This window comes from Chionomys nivalis, chromosome 6 (assembly GCF_950005125.1).
Source record: "Chionomys nivalis chromosome 6, mChiNiv1.1, whole genome shotgun sequence".
Classification (NCBI taxonomy): Eukaryota; Metazoa; Chordata; class Mammalia; order Rodentia; family Cricetidae; genus Chionomys; species Chionomys nivalis.
This window is the reverse complement of record NC_080091.1, coordinates 65,054,597-65,069,586: the sequence shown is the minus strand read 5'-3', so window position 1 is coordinate 65,069,586 and position 14,990 is coordinate 65,054,597.

The following is a 14,990-nucleotide window of genomic DNA, read 5'->3' as shown; positions in this document are numbered from 1 at the left end:
AAAAACCCTAAGTTATTAAAACATTAAATGTCATATTCTGTAGTCTTTGAAAGATATGAAGAATATCTATGTAATTGAAATATATCTATGTACATCTAGAAAATCTAACTAACATGATTACAAGCTTGACTATTGTTGATGATTATCCATCAACAACCTATATTTTTTAATTATATATTACATTTTAAAAATGAACTACACAATCAAAATACCTTAGTCAAGATCAGAAATACATATACATATAACAAAATTGACCTTAAAATCCATACCAATGCAAGCAATTTCTTTATTACTTAACCAATAAAACAACAGATAGAAAGATGACCCTCCTCCATCAATCCCAGAGATATAAATAACTTCAGAGTACTGGGGATATCATTTTAGTTTAATCATGAATTAGTTGTAGCTGAGCCTAGTGGTGTAGTTCTGCAACCTCAGCTACTCTGTGGTTTGAGACTACGGACCCCAAGTTCCATAACTACCTAGGCAACTTGGTGAGATTTTGTTTCAAAAGCCAAAACTGAACAGAAGGCTGAGAACACAGTTTAGTGGTAGAACACTCACTTTGTATGCCTGAGGCTTTAATTTTAGTTCACAATAGAAAGAAAGATAATTATTCATGAACAAAACTAAGTCATTGTAGTTACAGAAATTTATAGTTACAGAAAAACTATAAATTGTGATTTGTGCTCTTGAATACAAAATGCCTTCTGAGCAGAGAGGTTCCAAAAGGAATGCCTGATGAACCAGTTAGAACAAATATTCAAACACAAGAAAGAAGAAGACAGGAGGAAAACAAAAGAATAACATACTAGGCGGAGGTCAAAGTTCAAATGTTTTGAATGAAACAATACCAGAGTAAACACAACCACACCAAGTATGGTTGTATTCAAACCCTGGAGTGATGGATTTAATGCTACAAGAAGATTCCTAAGAGACAGCAGGTCAAAAGGGAAAGGGTACTCTCTCCTTAAAGGCTGGAAATATGAGGACTCTAAATGCTTTTCCTCAATGAATGAGAAGACATCACAAGTTTCACATGAGGAAGCAAAGTGATATGTTTTTTAACTGAAAAAAAAATCTCCTCACAGTATTGTCCAGCTATTATTGAAGGTGACAGAGTAATCACTCTGTCTGTCCTGCCCAAGGCATTCACTTTTGTAGTTTTCCTTTAATTATCAAATCATCACCTTTATCTCTTGGATCTTTTTACTCCAATAGTGCACAAATAAGATGCTGTTTTTCTTGCACATTTTAGGATTTAACATACTCCTTGTAAACGTTGATCTTGTATGTCAACTTTACCCACTATAAAATAAATTAAAATTCAGGTTCCTGGGACCTTCTGCAAGAGGATTTTTATTTGTTTGCTTGTTTTGTTTGTTTGTATTTTTGTAATCAGATTATATGAAGTGACAAGACCTACCCACATATGTGGGTAGTACCTTCCGATGGCATCCCAGAAGAAAAGGAGATGGAAGAAGGAATTTTGCTTTTTGCCTTCTTGCCTTTACTATTCCTATAAAGTTCATTCATCCTGTTACTGCCACTGCTGAATTTCTTCACTGAGAACCATCTTCTTTTGGGTTTCCATCACAGACTGAAAACCAATATTCTACATACACACAAATACAGACACATAGACACTACACATAACACACACACACACACATACACACAAATTTTTAGTATATTTCTAGACTGCTGAGACATCCAACCTCATGGACTGAGCAACTAAGCAAGAGAGGCAAGAACAGGGGAAGGGAGAGGAGAGGAGAGAAAAGGAAAGGAGATTTTCCTTCCTTCCTTCCTTCCTTCCTTCCTTCCTTCCTTCCTTCCTTCCTTCCTTCCTTCCTTCCTTCCTTCCTTCCTTCTTCCTTCCTTTCCATTTATGAGACAGCATTTCTATGTGCAGTCCTGGTTGTCCCAGAACTTGCTCTATATATCAGGATGTCCCAAATACAGAGATACCTCTGCCTCCTGGGTGCTGAGATTAAAGCCATGTGCCACCACTGCCCTTGAGAGAAGATTTTTCTAAGTTTTCTGCACACTTTGGTTGTAATCAATCTTCTTCTGTTGCCTTTAATTCAGCTTCTAAGTGGATTTCAGATATACTACTTCATAAAAGATTCTCTTTATAGAGATTGCTATTAAGCCCTGAATTGCTGAATCCACTTTTTCAGGTGATCTTTCAGAACTTTTGTCACTTCTTGTCACAATCTGATCTAGGAAATTCTGTAACTGTTGACTTTCCACATAACCCTTCTCTTAGTGTCCCTCCTCTTTTCTTGGATGTTTTTTCATCTCTTGGTGGTTCTTCTCTAGCTCCTCCTTCCTTTAATTCAAACATATAACACATCTTTCTCCAACTAGATATTTTTATTCAGTCTCATGGACTTAAATTTATTGTGTATTATGATGTGTCTCAATTTTACAATCCCTAGCTAAGACTTCCACTCTGAATTTCAGAGAATACAACTGTCTAATTTTATCTTGTGCTTGGAAATTAACATGCAAAAGCCATAGTTCCCTCTGGATGCTCTATACCTTAAAAAAAGGAGAGCTCCATTTCTGTAAATAGCAACTATTTTGTTTCCAAAACTTACTAATTTGTAGGCAGAGATTTCCTGTCCTGGCAGCTGCTTCCAAATTACCTCACTGAGGTTTATATTACTTATAAATGCTTGGCTCTTATAATTTAAATCAACCCATTTCTATTAATCTACATACTGCCATGTGGTTTTTGTCATCCTACATCAAATTTGTGGGCAAGCCAAATGTACTCCATTATGAAAGCATATTTACAGATGAACTATTTATTGCCTTCACTGCAACTACCCCCTAAAAATACCATTATTTCTCCTAATTGCTTTCTACCCTTTAGTTTTAATTCTTCTAAGTCCATTGTATTCATAAATCACCAAATAAATTGGCAATCATCATGACATACATTGATAACTTCTCAATAACTTTCCCTTAATTAGAAATTCACACAAAAGTGGTTTTTCTATAGTTCGTAGCCCTTACATCATTTGATATCATCTCAAAATACTAATTTCTTATTTAACTTCGCACCACTCATGGTGTAAACACTGTTCTATCATTTTATCCTCTTGGTGCCTAGATGATTCTTCATCTAGACTCATACTGCTAGTTCACAGATTGTCTATGGGTTGTCAACAGCCTGCAAATAGAAACGACATTAGGCATTTCAGAGAAAAAAATTCAGTGTGGAACTGGCTGTTGAAGGATGTTGATAAGAGGTGTTGAAAGATGGTAACAGTCCTAGGAAGCATAAAAGTGAACATGAAATAGTAAATGCAGAAAACAGCTATCACCTTTACAAATGGAGAAATTTCAGAAAGGTTGTGGGGTTATCAGAAGATTATGGTTCAGAAAACTGTTATTCAACCATTTAAGCCTGGGCTATGCCTACTTGGTGGTGGAATGCAGGGAACCTGGAGGTGTTTCAGACTTGTTTTTGTTGCCTGTTGTGTGATTCCCATTTTCCGTCAGGGAGTAGGGAGCACATGGGGTGAGATGTGGAAGCAATGACACAGACTCTGAGAGATTACCAATTCCAATGTAAAAGGCTTTTTATTCCAAAAGGGTCAGGAATTTTTGTGGGGTTAGGGAAATTAAGTTGCCACAAAATTGTTTTTGGTTGGTCCTTTTGAAACTAGCAGTCACTGCTGGCATGCTATGATTGGCTAGGAGTGAGTATGTGTCATTAGTTACTGTGCTTTTGGTCCACTGAGTGGCTGTTTTGGCTAATGTTGTTTACTCATTGTGAGTTTGCATGTACTTGCTTGTGCTTGGGCTATCGCCATGTCTCACTGCAGGAAAAGTCCTATAAGATTTGTTATCACATCTAGAAGAAGTCTATGTTACGGGGAAAAGAAAGTGTGTCTGTCAAAATGTACATATCTAAGTCCCTAATGTGACTGTATGTCAAGATGGGAAATGTGAAAAGACAACTAAGAATAAACTAAATAAAGCATGATTGTGGAGCCCCGATGCAATATGACTGATCGGAAGCAGGATGTATGCACACAGAGCAGCATGTTCAAGTAACAATGGCAAGATGGTGGTTATTACAGGCTGCCGCAAAGGCAGTCCTCCATCAACCTATAAACCCCATTCAAGTGCTCAGCCTCCTGAAAGAGCCAGAATTTGTGCTGGCAGCACAGTCCATTTTGAAACAACGCATTTTTCTTTCTTTTACTACTACCACTGAATCAGGAAGACCTCTAAAGGAGCCATAGGATTCTGCCAGCAAGCAGAGCTCATCCGAATATAAAATGTGCCTAAACTTTGTTTTTTAGTGTCTAGAATTCCTTTGCAAGCCCTCTCAGGTTTTATGTGAATTTAGCTAATACACATTGGAGCGCCAATTCTGGCCACCCAGACACCCAAAATAACCACTCAGAAACTATATTAGCTAAATCCCTGCTTGGCCAATCATTTAAGTGTATTGCTATCTGGCTCTTACATCTAGAATTAACCCATTCCCATTATTTTATATTTTACCACAAGATTCATAGCCTACTGGCAAGGATCCAGCTGCCAGCTTGTGTCTTCCTCTTCTGGTGCCTCCATGGTGTTTCCTGACTCTGCTTCCTTTCTCCCACTATTCATTGTTTTTCCCACCTATTTCTATTCTGCACTATCAGGCCCAAGACAGATTATTTATTCATTAACCAATAAAAGCAATACATATACAGAAAGACTTTCCACATCACCTGGCCATGTCTACTTTGTTGCCCCGTGTATTAAAATATCAACTAACTTTTATTAAACTTGTAATTTATTCACAATGACAAAGCTTTTGCTTTTTGTTTTGCTGGAAAGATCCTATGAGAATTTCCCCCTGAATTTCATACTTTGCTCCACTGACAACAATATACAGAGAAGAAACACATGTACTGGACTTAACATGACATCTGGTGGCTAACCATGTGCATGGTAAATACCTCGGTTGTTTTTCTTCAAATACATAAACATAGAGCTTCCCAAGTCCACCTGCATGAGGATAGTTCCTCAAAAGCTTTCTTCTTTAAATAAGATTTCATTTTGCATAACCAAGAAATTCTAGAGTGAATGATAGTCCACTTGAAGCATTTGAACTTTTGCCTATCCTGTATCTTATTAGACTTGGAGATATGAAGTATGCCTCTCAAAACACTTTAACTAGGTACAGCATGAAAAGGAAATGGCTTAGAAGATTTTGATTGATGTAAAGCAGGAACATATTTTAATAACATGGAAGGTCTGTGCTAGGGTTAGCAGCTTGTAACAGCTCTATAGTCAACTTAAAGGAAAACATCATCATCTAAAAATATATCTTAACATTTTCTTAAAATTCATGTTAGAAGACTTTGCATTAATTTAGATAGTTCCCTAACGCTGAATATTGAAATAGTGAAGTGTTTCCTTCTGAATCATTATTTGAATATGTTTCATTTTGAAATCTTCCTATAGTCATCCTATTTAGAGCCAGCCTCAGTTTTACTCACTCAGTGTTGGCCTAGGTAATCCAGGTTTGCCTATGGGTTGATCTTAGATTGAATGGCCAATGGGAAGCAATGTAAGAAGTTGAGATACAGTGTGAGTCTTGTTCATGTCTCTCCTGCTCAAAGCTGTGTCTCTCAAAGGAGTCAAGTGTCTTCATGACTAAGGTTCCTATATAGGCTCTATCTAGGTCTAGCACTTCCTTCTGCTCTTGAACTTTCTTTGTCTAGGTCTAGAAATTCCTTCTGTTGAGAAATTTGTTGATAGTTTCTAAGTGCTTCTGCAACCCTTTGTCTGAGGTAAACTTTTTGCTATGTCTCTTGAAGAATGGCTTCAAAAATCAATCCTCATTTAAACCTTCTGTGTACTTGATGAGACATTTGAGGATATCTTTCTAGACATGAAACTGTTTACATAAGGGGAAAAAATAAAGGATATAGCATAAAAAGAAATAGCAGTAAAAGGCCACAAAGCTATCAGACTGGATGCTATGTATTTTAAGTAAACACGAACTTCTTCAAAATAACACGTTTAGGTTCAGGAAGCCCCCAACCTGAAAAACAGTATTTTTTGTTTGGATAGAGGATGTTATATATTGTTTCTTTAAAATTGGACTTCCTGAAAGTGTGATACTAATATTGATTAGAGTAAATATTTGCCTCTTTAGTCTATCAATATCCAAATGTCTGGAACTTAGAATACAATCAGTACTTAATAAATACATTTTTAAATTGAAAAGGTATGAGAATCTTTATTTAAAGATACACATTAACAAACAATTGGGTCAATGGTTTAATTTGTGGATTGGTAGATGAATGAAGAAAAAGTCTTTAACTATTTTATTTAAATCAGCTTTGAAACATAGAATCTGATTTTGATTATTTCTCAGAAATACAGTGATGTATACTAAGAGAAACTCGGGAAAGATTAGCAGAAGAAGCATGCTGTAATTGAGAAGGCTGCTACCAAGTATTCTGTTGCCTAAAAAATTGTCCGAATTATATTTCTAGTTTTTTAAGTACACCATGACCAAAACAACCTGAGGAGGAAAGGATCTATTTCGTATTAAAGTTTGTGAACCATCAGAAGTCAAGGGAGGACCCAGGAGGCAGATACTGAAATCATGCTAGAAAGCTGCTTACTGGCTTGCTCTGGACTTATGTTCAGTTCAGCTACCTTTCCTATTTCTCCCAAGGTCAACTTCCCAGGGATTGCAAGCACTACCTACAATGGCATGGATGCTCCCAATTCAATCACCAATCTGAAAACTGCCTTATAGGCTTGCATTCAAGTCAATCTGATGTAAGCATTTTCTCCATTGAAGTTCCCTCTTCCTAGCTGAGCCTAGCTTGTGTTATGTTGACAAAAAAAAAAAAAGAATAAAAAACTAAAAACATGTTTATGTTATTTTCTCTTTTCTTTTTTTTAACTGAAACTGAGGACTGCACCCAGGGTCTTGGTCTTGTTAGGCAAGTACTCTCCCATTGAGCTAAATTTAGAGGACTTCAGATTTACTTGTAAACTCATGAAAATCTGAATACAGGAGAGTGAGGTGTTGCCAATAGGGATTTTTCTCAAAGATAATTTCAATTTTCAGTCTGTTTATTTGATAAAGGATATAGTATGAAAGCCAGGTGCTAGTAACAGACAAATTCTGAGCCCAGTGTGCTTTATATACTGCTAGACAGGTACTAGGGTATTTACACCTATCTTTTAATTTGTTATCAGTAGTTTTTCTGTTTCTTCTCTTCATTGTGTACTGTCATGCTTTGAAATAGAAAGATGTGTGAGCAGTGCGATGTTTGCATAGAAATAACAGCACTGTTTTCCGAGACCAGTAGTAACATCTGAGACCACTCTTCCAGACTGTACTCCTCTTTTATTCAGACTTGTTTGTAAAAATATTCGGTTTGAATTTATTCTTTATGATTTTATATGATCCACAGAAGTCCTGATTTATGAAATTTTGTACTAAAAACAAAATTGAAGACAAAAAACCTGCTTATGTCTTAATTACAATAAATATTTTATGGAACAACTGAATTCCATTTTATCCTATTTGACTTCTCCATAATTCTATTTCCTTATAACTTTTATTAGAAAACACCATAATAAAATGATATGAGTACATGCTGGAGTATACTAAATGTCTCCAATGGAAAAAAAATACTTCATTTATAACATTTGTTGAGTTTGTGGTATAAATTCTGCCCGTACTTTCATTCACTGTGAGGTTGCTCATAGTGTTAAGACATCCTTCTTAGACTGCATCTCTGATCCTGCTCCTATTTTTACATCACTTTATCTGCCCATAGATGGGAAAGGGTCTCCATCAATAAGGTCTCATTGATGGGAATACACCTGCCTGCCTACACCAGTACACATTACCCAGCTCAAGGTCACTTCCTGTCAAGATATCTTCAAAGTCCCCTTTGCCAGATAAAGTTACATAGCTACAAGTTTTGGACACTCAAAGATGCATTTTTCTTCAGAATGAGATTTAATAACATAGATAATACAAATAAATATAAAATGTAAAAAGTCAATAGATGTTAACCACAGTTTTCATGATCATTATCTTTTTAAACATTTTTATGTTAGATGTTAAAAGAACAAATGTTCATTTATACAAGAAAGCTGAGCAGTAAATCCCCATACAAATAGTGATCAAATATTTAGAAAGCTCAAAGCTCATATCTTTCTCCAAGGCACCATGATTTATGTTCACAATGATTATTATAAAGTGTATCAGCAAGATCACAGACCTTCTGAAACTTCAAAGACAGATGAAATCGATCTGCTATGTTATTACTCTGTACTAGCCAATTTCCTATGTGATATAATTGGAATTTTCTTGTGAGTACAATATCAATTTTTAATAAGGAAAAGTGCCCTAAAATTTAAGAGTAAGGTGACTTTGGATGCAGGGAAAACAATAACTCATGTTAGGAACATATTCTGTTCAATAAGAATGTGGGTGAAACATAAGCAAGAACAAAGGAGCCAGGCAAGAAGCTTCCTCTAAGTTCAATAGGATTCTGACATTGCATTTTGTCTTGAACACTTGTTTCCCTCTTACTCAAAGAGGAAGTGAAAAGAGCAAGATAGGAACCTGCCAAGAACAGCATCCCCCAAAACTCATTTACCCTGACCTGGTTCCTGCAGCAGCATTATACCACCTCAGTCTTAGAACTTCACAAAACAGAACTTCTGTTTGAGGACTAAACTTCTAACCATGAGCATATGGAGGGCATCACATATTCAAAACACAATATGGGTATGTCTAGTCTTACCAATCACCTCCTTTCACTAGGAAATAAACATCATTTAGACCTTGGAATCACAGGATAGATTTCCTGGCAGTAAATGACATGTAAAATAATACTCTTTTTATTTCTTTCCCACTTCTGTACAGATTTTCTTAAAGATGGTAGAAATCAAAATATTCACACTCATTTATCTCAATATAAGACAATTTCTATTATCACAGAAAAAGTCTCTTTGACAATTTTATTATTATTGAGAATGTTAAGAGGTTCAAATAAAAGGATCATCTTTCCCTCACATCTCCAACATACTTGATTTTCCCTGTTATCAACATCTTTAATTGATCTGATGTATTTACTATCAACAATGAACCAAGAGTGACATAATGTTGACCTATAATTATGAAGAATAATACCAAGGCTCTACATATTACTCATTATCTGACCCTGTACTTTTGTTTTCTAAGATGACTACTCAGTTTAATTTTGATGTCAGGTGTTGAAGAGTTTTCCTCGTGTATTTCCAACAATGCCTCTTAATTGGGATTTGATTAATGTTTCTACATTACTAGACTGTGTTCTGGGTTTTACAAGGAAAACCCCAGATGAATAATCCCTTCATGACATCATATCATTGTACGTGTGATCAAAGAGGACTTATCTTTTTACAATTATTATTTATTTTTCCCCTCCACATGACAATTTTTGTGAACTGTTGGTGTTTTCGGATACATTTTCACTGGATTTCAGTGTGAATACATGCTGACTTAGCCTCAACTTATCTTTCTTCACTCATGTCAAGTTCACTGAGAAGTCAGTAGTTGTTATTCTTCATCTCCATTACTGTTCTTTGGCTTCTGTTTTATTTCTTTCTATAGTTTCCATCTTTGTTGAAATCTTCCATCTTTACATCCATATCCATATTTCCCAACTTTTCCTAGTGAATGTTACAATATCACCAACAAATCTTCTCTGGTGCTTCCTATGTTTTTATCATAATTGGGCTTTGCTTTGAGTTGTGCTACTTTCCTTGTTCTGCAAGATTTTTCCTCCCAGTCAAATTCCTTGGCACCTGCTAGGATATTCTTAGTAGTTAATGGTGACAGACAGAAGTAGGGTTTCTGAAGTGAACTAGCATCATGGAATCACTGACTTTCTAAGTGATCTCTGCCTTACTGGTTGCAGATCTCACATGATCTGATTCAAATTTCCCATTTATTCCATAGTGCATGCTGCATTTGCCTCTCCCTAGTTTAGTACATCTTAGCCTATGTTCAGTGTATTTTGAGGTTTACTACAGGAAACTAAAAGCTGTTTACCAAGAAAGAAGCACCAGGCAGACACTTGATCTTCCCCCAACAGGGATTTCTTCAGTTTTCCAGGCATTACTAGTAAGGAAGCTATTCTGTCTTGTTACACCAGCCTTTATCCTTTCTTCTAAGTTCCCAGTGGAGAGTCAAGAGAACATTTATCAGGAGGGTACAAATTGCTCCTTTGTTTCCAGTTGCAGCAAGCTTTATAATCTCGCACTTGAACCCACTCCACTTTTAACAATTTTCCTTAAAATTTTGACTTTAAATCTTCCCACAACTTACTATACAACCCTATGTCCATTCTGTGACCTTTTATGCATACCGTTGGTTATGGATTGTATATTTTCCTTATAAATAACTGTCCTTTCTTCAAATTCAGCCCAGTTTATAACATAAGATCTATGTTACACTCAAGAATATTTACAATTTTATTCTCGCTTTTTGAATGTAAACAATGTCTTCCCCACTTTTTATCCCTAAGCAGAAGAAAAAAGTCTCATTAATGTTTAAGTAGATTTAAAGACCCTCATTTTTCACTTAAAATATTTGAGTTTATTATGAGAATTCTACATACTGGACTTCCGGCGGGGGGGGGGGGTGCTGTGAACAGATTTTAAGAAACCTGGACTGAAGCCAGTTAATTGAGTATGTGGACTGTTATTCCAATGATATGAACTTTCTTATCTACAAAAAGGAAGATATTCCTCTCTCTTATTTTCTCAAGACTCTCCATAATTTTCCTCAGTAGTAGTTTATAATTGTTAGCAAAGCACATATTTTCAAAGGCTTTAACTTCATCTCTCAATTTTATGTAATGAAGGATTGAAATTAAAACCCAGAGATACAGATTTTTCTGGTAGCAAATTCAGTCTTGATCAATTATACAAAATGCGATTATTTAGGAAGTGGTGCTGGAAGTCCTAAAAACTACCCGAGCTTCACTGGGTGAAGAGTACTATGTTAACTCAACAACTTATCAAGGCTCTTAACAAACTGTAGAATCAGCTGCTAACTGGAATAACACAGCGGAAACACATGAGCCTTTCTCTAAATAGCACCCGTAGAATTAGAATCCCAAAATTTTAATAGGAAGTGGAATTTTTATTTTACAGGAAATGACTTCAGTCTGTATTTGAAGGCTTTCTTTTTCTAAATGTATTTTTAACTAACATAGAATTATATCCCTTTCCACACTCCATCCAGATCCTCCATGCTACCCTGACTGTAACCCACAAACATTCACACAACTTTCAAGTTCATAGGTTCTTTCTTTTAATATTATTGTTATATATACATGTATATGTATACAAAATACATAAATACAGCCTGCTACATCTATTTTTCCATTTGTGTGTATATATTTTTAAGACTGAGCCTCTCCATTGGATCAGTAAGTTGGCTTTATCCCTGGAACAAGATAATTCTTGTTCCAGCAGTTGGTAGTTGCCTTTAGTACTTTGTCTATAGTTGGGACACCACAAAAATTGCTCACTTTGATGTTATCATACCCACTGATCCTGGCTTTTGCTCTGATCTTTCTTCTGCAGCTATTTCCAGGAGAGACTGTTTCAGAGCAGACTTTCTGGAATTTGCAATTGTTATGTCCCTTCTTCCTTAGTGTCCCTCAGCCATAGATACGGGAGCTGTGATGGGATCCTGGTAATTCATTGACTTCTGCATATGCCCAGTTGTGATTTTCTTTGATACTTTCCACTTGTCAAGAGAAGTTTCTTTGATGAGAGGTCGTAGCTACACATCTTTGTTTGTATATGGATAAGAATTAAAATGTAGTAAGCTATTTGCTGGCCTAGCAAACTGATAGTAGTGGAACTTTTTCTAAGGCTCATGAACTCACTATCCCTAGGAATCTGGCTAGATTACCCGTACAGAGCTTTGTTTCTAACCTCTTCTAGAGTTTTGGAAGTTGCTTACAATGTACTTTCTGGTTTCCTAGGTAATATTATATCCTCCTGGAGTCTTTGATGGAGTTGAAGAATTTATAGTTATAGTTTTTCTTAGTTATGATAAAAGATAAAATAGTCATAAATATTGTAACTGTAATTCTTGCTTGATTCTTGTTTCTTTATATGTAATTTTACTATGTTAAGGTTTATTTCCTTTTTATTTAAAACAGAAAAGGGGAGGTGATGTGGGATTTCCCTCTGTATGATGTAAATACCATTGGTTGATAAAGAAGCTGTCGTGGGCCTGCACAGGGAATAGAGGTAGGCAGGGAAAACTAAACTGAATTCTGGGAGGAAGGAGGCAGAGTCAGAGAGAAACCATGGAGCCCCCACCAGAGACAGACGCTGGGAACTTTACCTGGTAAGCTACAGCCACATGGTGATGCACAGATTATGAAAATTGGGTTAAATTAAGATGTAAGAGTTAGTCAGAAATATGCTTAAGCTATTGGCCAAGCAGTATTTCAAATAATATAGTTTCTGTGTGATTATTTCAGGTCTGAGCTGCTGAGCAGCTGGGAACCACCAAGCAGCCTTCTCCTATACTTAAGTGTCCTCAATTATATTTGTATTTGCCATTCCCAGAAAATTTCAAAAATTTACACATTGTTCCTATAACCAATCCTACATTACATCAACAATACATTGCTTTGGTTAAAGAAACTCAAAATGCATTCTAACTTAAAGCACTGTACAGCAGTTTCTCTATGCTTTGTTTTGTTGTAGCAAATGAGTATGAGACTTTTGAGATAATCATTACTACTAGAACTGAATTTAGCAAAAAAATTACATTTGTAGTAAAATGACTATATGTCACATTCTTTCTTTTATTCTAAAATATTATTACTTAAGTACCATGCAAGGTGTTTTTCTCAATATGTAAAGGAATTTCTTTTAAAGCTCTTGCTGCTTGCTGTTATCCTCGATTTTGTGTGAGACATGGGGTCCCCCTTGTGGTTATATCGATGCATTTGCACCGACCGTTTGAAAAGGAAAGTCTCTGAAAGTGTTATAGACAGTAAAGTGAGGCTGGGGTCATTTCATGGTGGAGGCCCTCAGTGTCTGTACAAATGACCCCAAATGAGCCTAAAAAGAAATATAAATATAGTGCTTTCTACTTTAAGTCTTTTAGTGTGCAGAATATTGGAGTATAATTTAATCATTGAAAATGAAACAAAAAAGTGAATTCACATCAACTATACAATAAGTGGCTTCCTGAGGACTCAGCCCCTAGGCATGACCACAGTCAGCTCTTCTCATTTCAACACTGCAGACCTGAATTTCTTTCTTCCTGGGGGGACTGGGTGAGGAGTTCTTCCCCTGCTCCACCCTCTTATCTTGGCTCTGGGTTCCACTCTGCTCAGCCTTGTGAACAGATACATCTTCTCAAATGACATCTCCAAGGGAAAAACTCTTTGTAGTCAGCAGAGACAGAGTTTTCTCTGTTCTATTTCTTTCCTCCTATTACTCTTGGCACAGTGCTAAGTACAAAAGTTAAAAATTGCAAGAGTGCTTTGGGCAGGACACAGAACACAGTGAACACAGCCCTTCAACTTTATGAGCAAAAACATGACCTGAGGGACTTGGTGACTATCCATAGTAGAAGAGTGATTTAGAGGGCTAAGTTCTCATTGTATGAAACTGATTTTAACAACCATTCCACATGCGCCAGAATCTATTTGACCAGAAAAGAAATCGTTCGTAACCTGGCTGCCTGTGAAGGACTTTGCCATTGTGCTTTCTAGGGCCTACCTGGGGCTAAATCAAGCAAGATTTAATAGAATCAGCCACAGATTTATACTGACTTAATGTAGAACTATTTTGAAAATTACTGTGTTGGCCGGGCTGTGGTGGCGCACGCCTTTAATCCCAGCACTCGGGAGGCAGAGGCAGGCGGATCTCTGTCAGTTTGAGGCCAGCCTGGTCTACAGAGCGAGTCCCAGGACAGGCTCCAAAGCTACAGAGAAACCCTGCCTCGAAAAACAAAACAAAACAAAAAAAATTACTGTGTTATACAGGAGGATCATACAGATAACACAGATTGGGAAGGACCACCAGGGACACATCTGGAACACAGCAAAATCGGGTTTACTTACTCAGTTCAACAAAGGAGGCTGCACATCAAAGGGATGGTCAGTGTCTCATTACACGAATTAAAGAGTCATTTGAGTACATGGGGTAAGTTTATTGTTTTAATGGGCACAAATCAAAACAGAACTACATGTGCAGAGGTCAGCATCAGGTCTCCTGGGCAAAGTGGACCTCCGTGGTAACATTAAGTCTGAAATGGATATGCAGTAGCAGGCATAGAGGCCTTTCATCTGGACAAAACCTGGGTCCTAGGCTTGTAAATCGAGAATGGTTTTCTGTGTCAAAGAGGCTCCAATCCTCTAGGCAAGCAAGGGACTTTGTGACTGATACAATTTCAAGTGGTAATTCTTCTTACATTGGATAATTTGGAGTACAAAGTTTCTCTCTGTGTAAGGTATCTGCTGTCTCTTGTAGAGGATGCTTCAGAGGTATGATGTGTGGGGCAGTAGTGATTCCTATTAAATCTGTGATCAGCTTTACCTATGGCTTGTGACTGGTAGGGATAACTGTTAAAATCCACATACATTTTTCTCTTTTCAAACACGATATTTTCCCCACAAGGATATCTTGGGGAGAAAGGTGGAGCAGTTAAGAGTCCAGATTGCCTCTCAGTGTGTTCATATGTACTTGCCCATTCATTAACTTGTTAAAATACTTTTGAGTCCTTATTGTATGCCATGTCTTTTGCAAAACTCTGGGGCCGCACCAATTCACAAAGGCAAGGAATTGTGCTCAAGAAAGCTAAAAGGTGATTGGAAAAAAATATGCATCAACAGACATTTATAATAGTGTACAGACAGTCTGCGGCTGTACTTGCAGGTAAGGTTCAAAGGACATTAACCCTT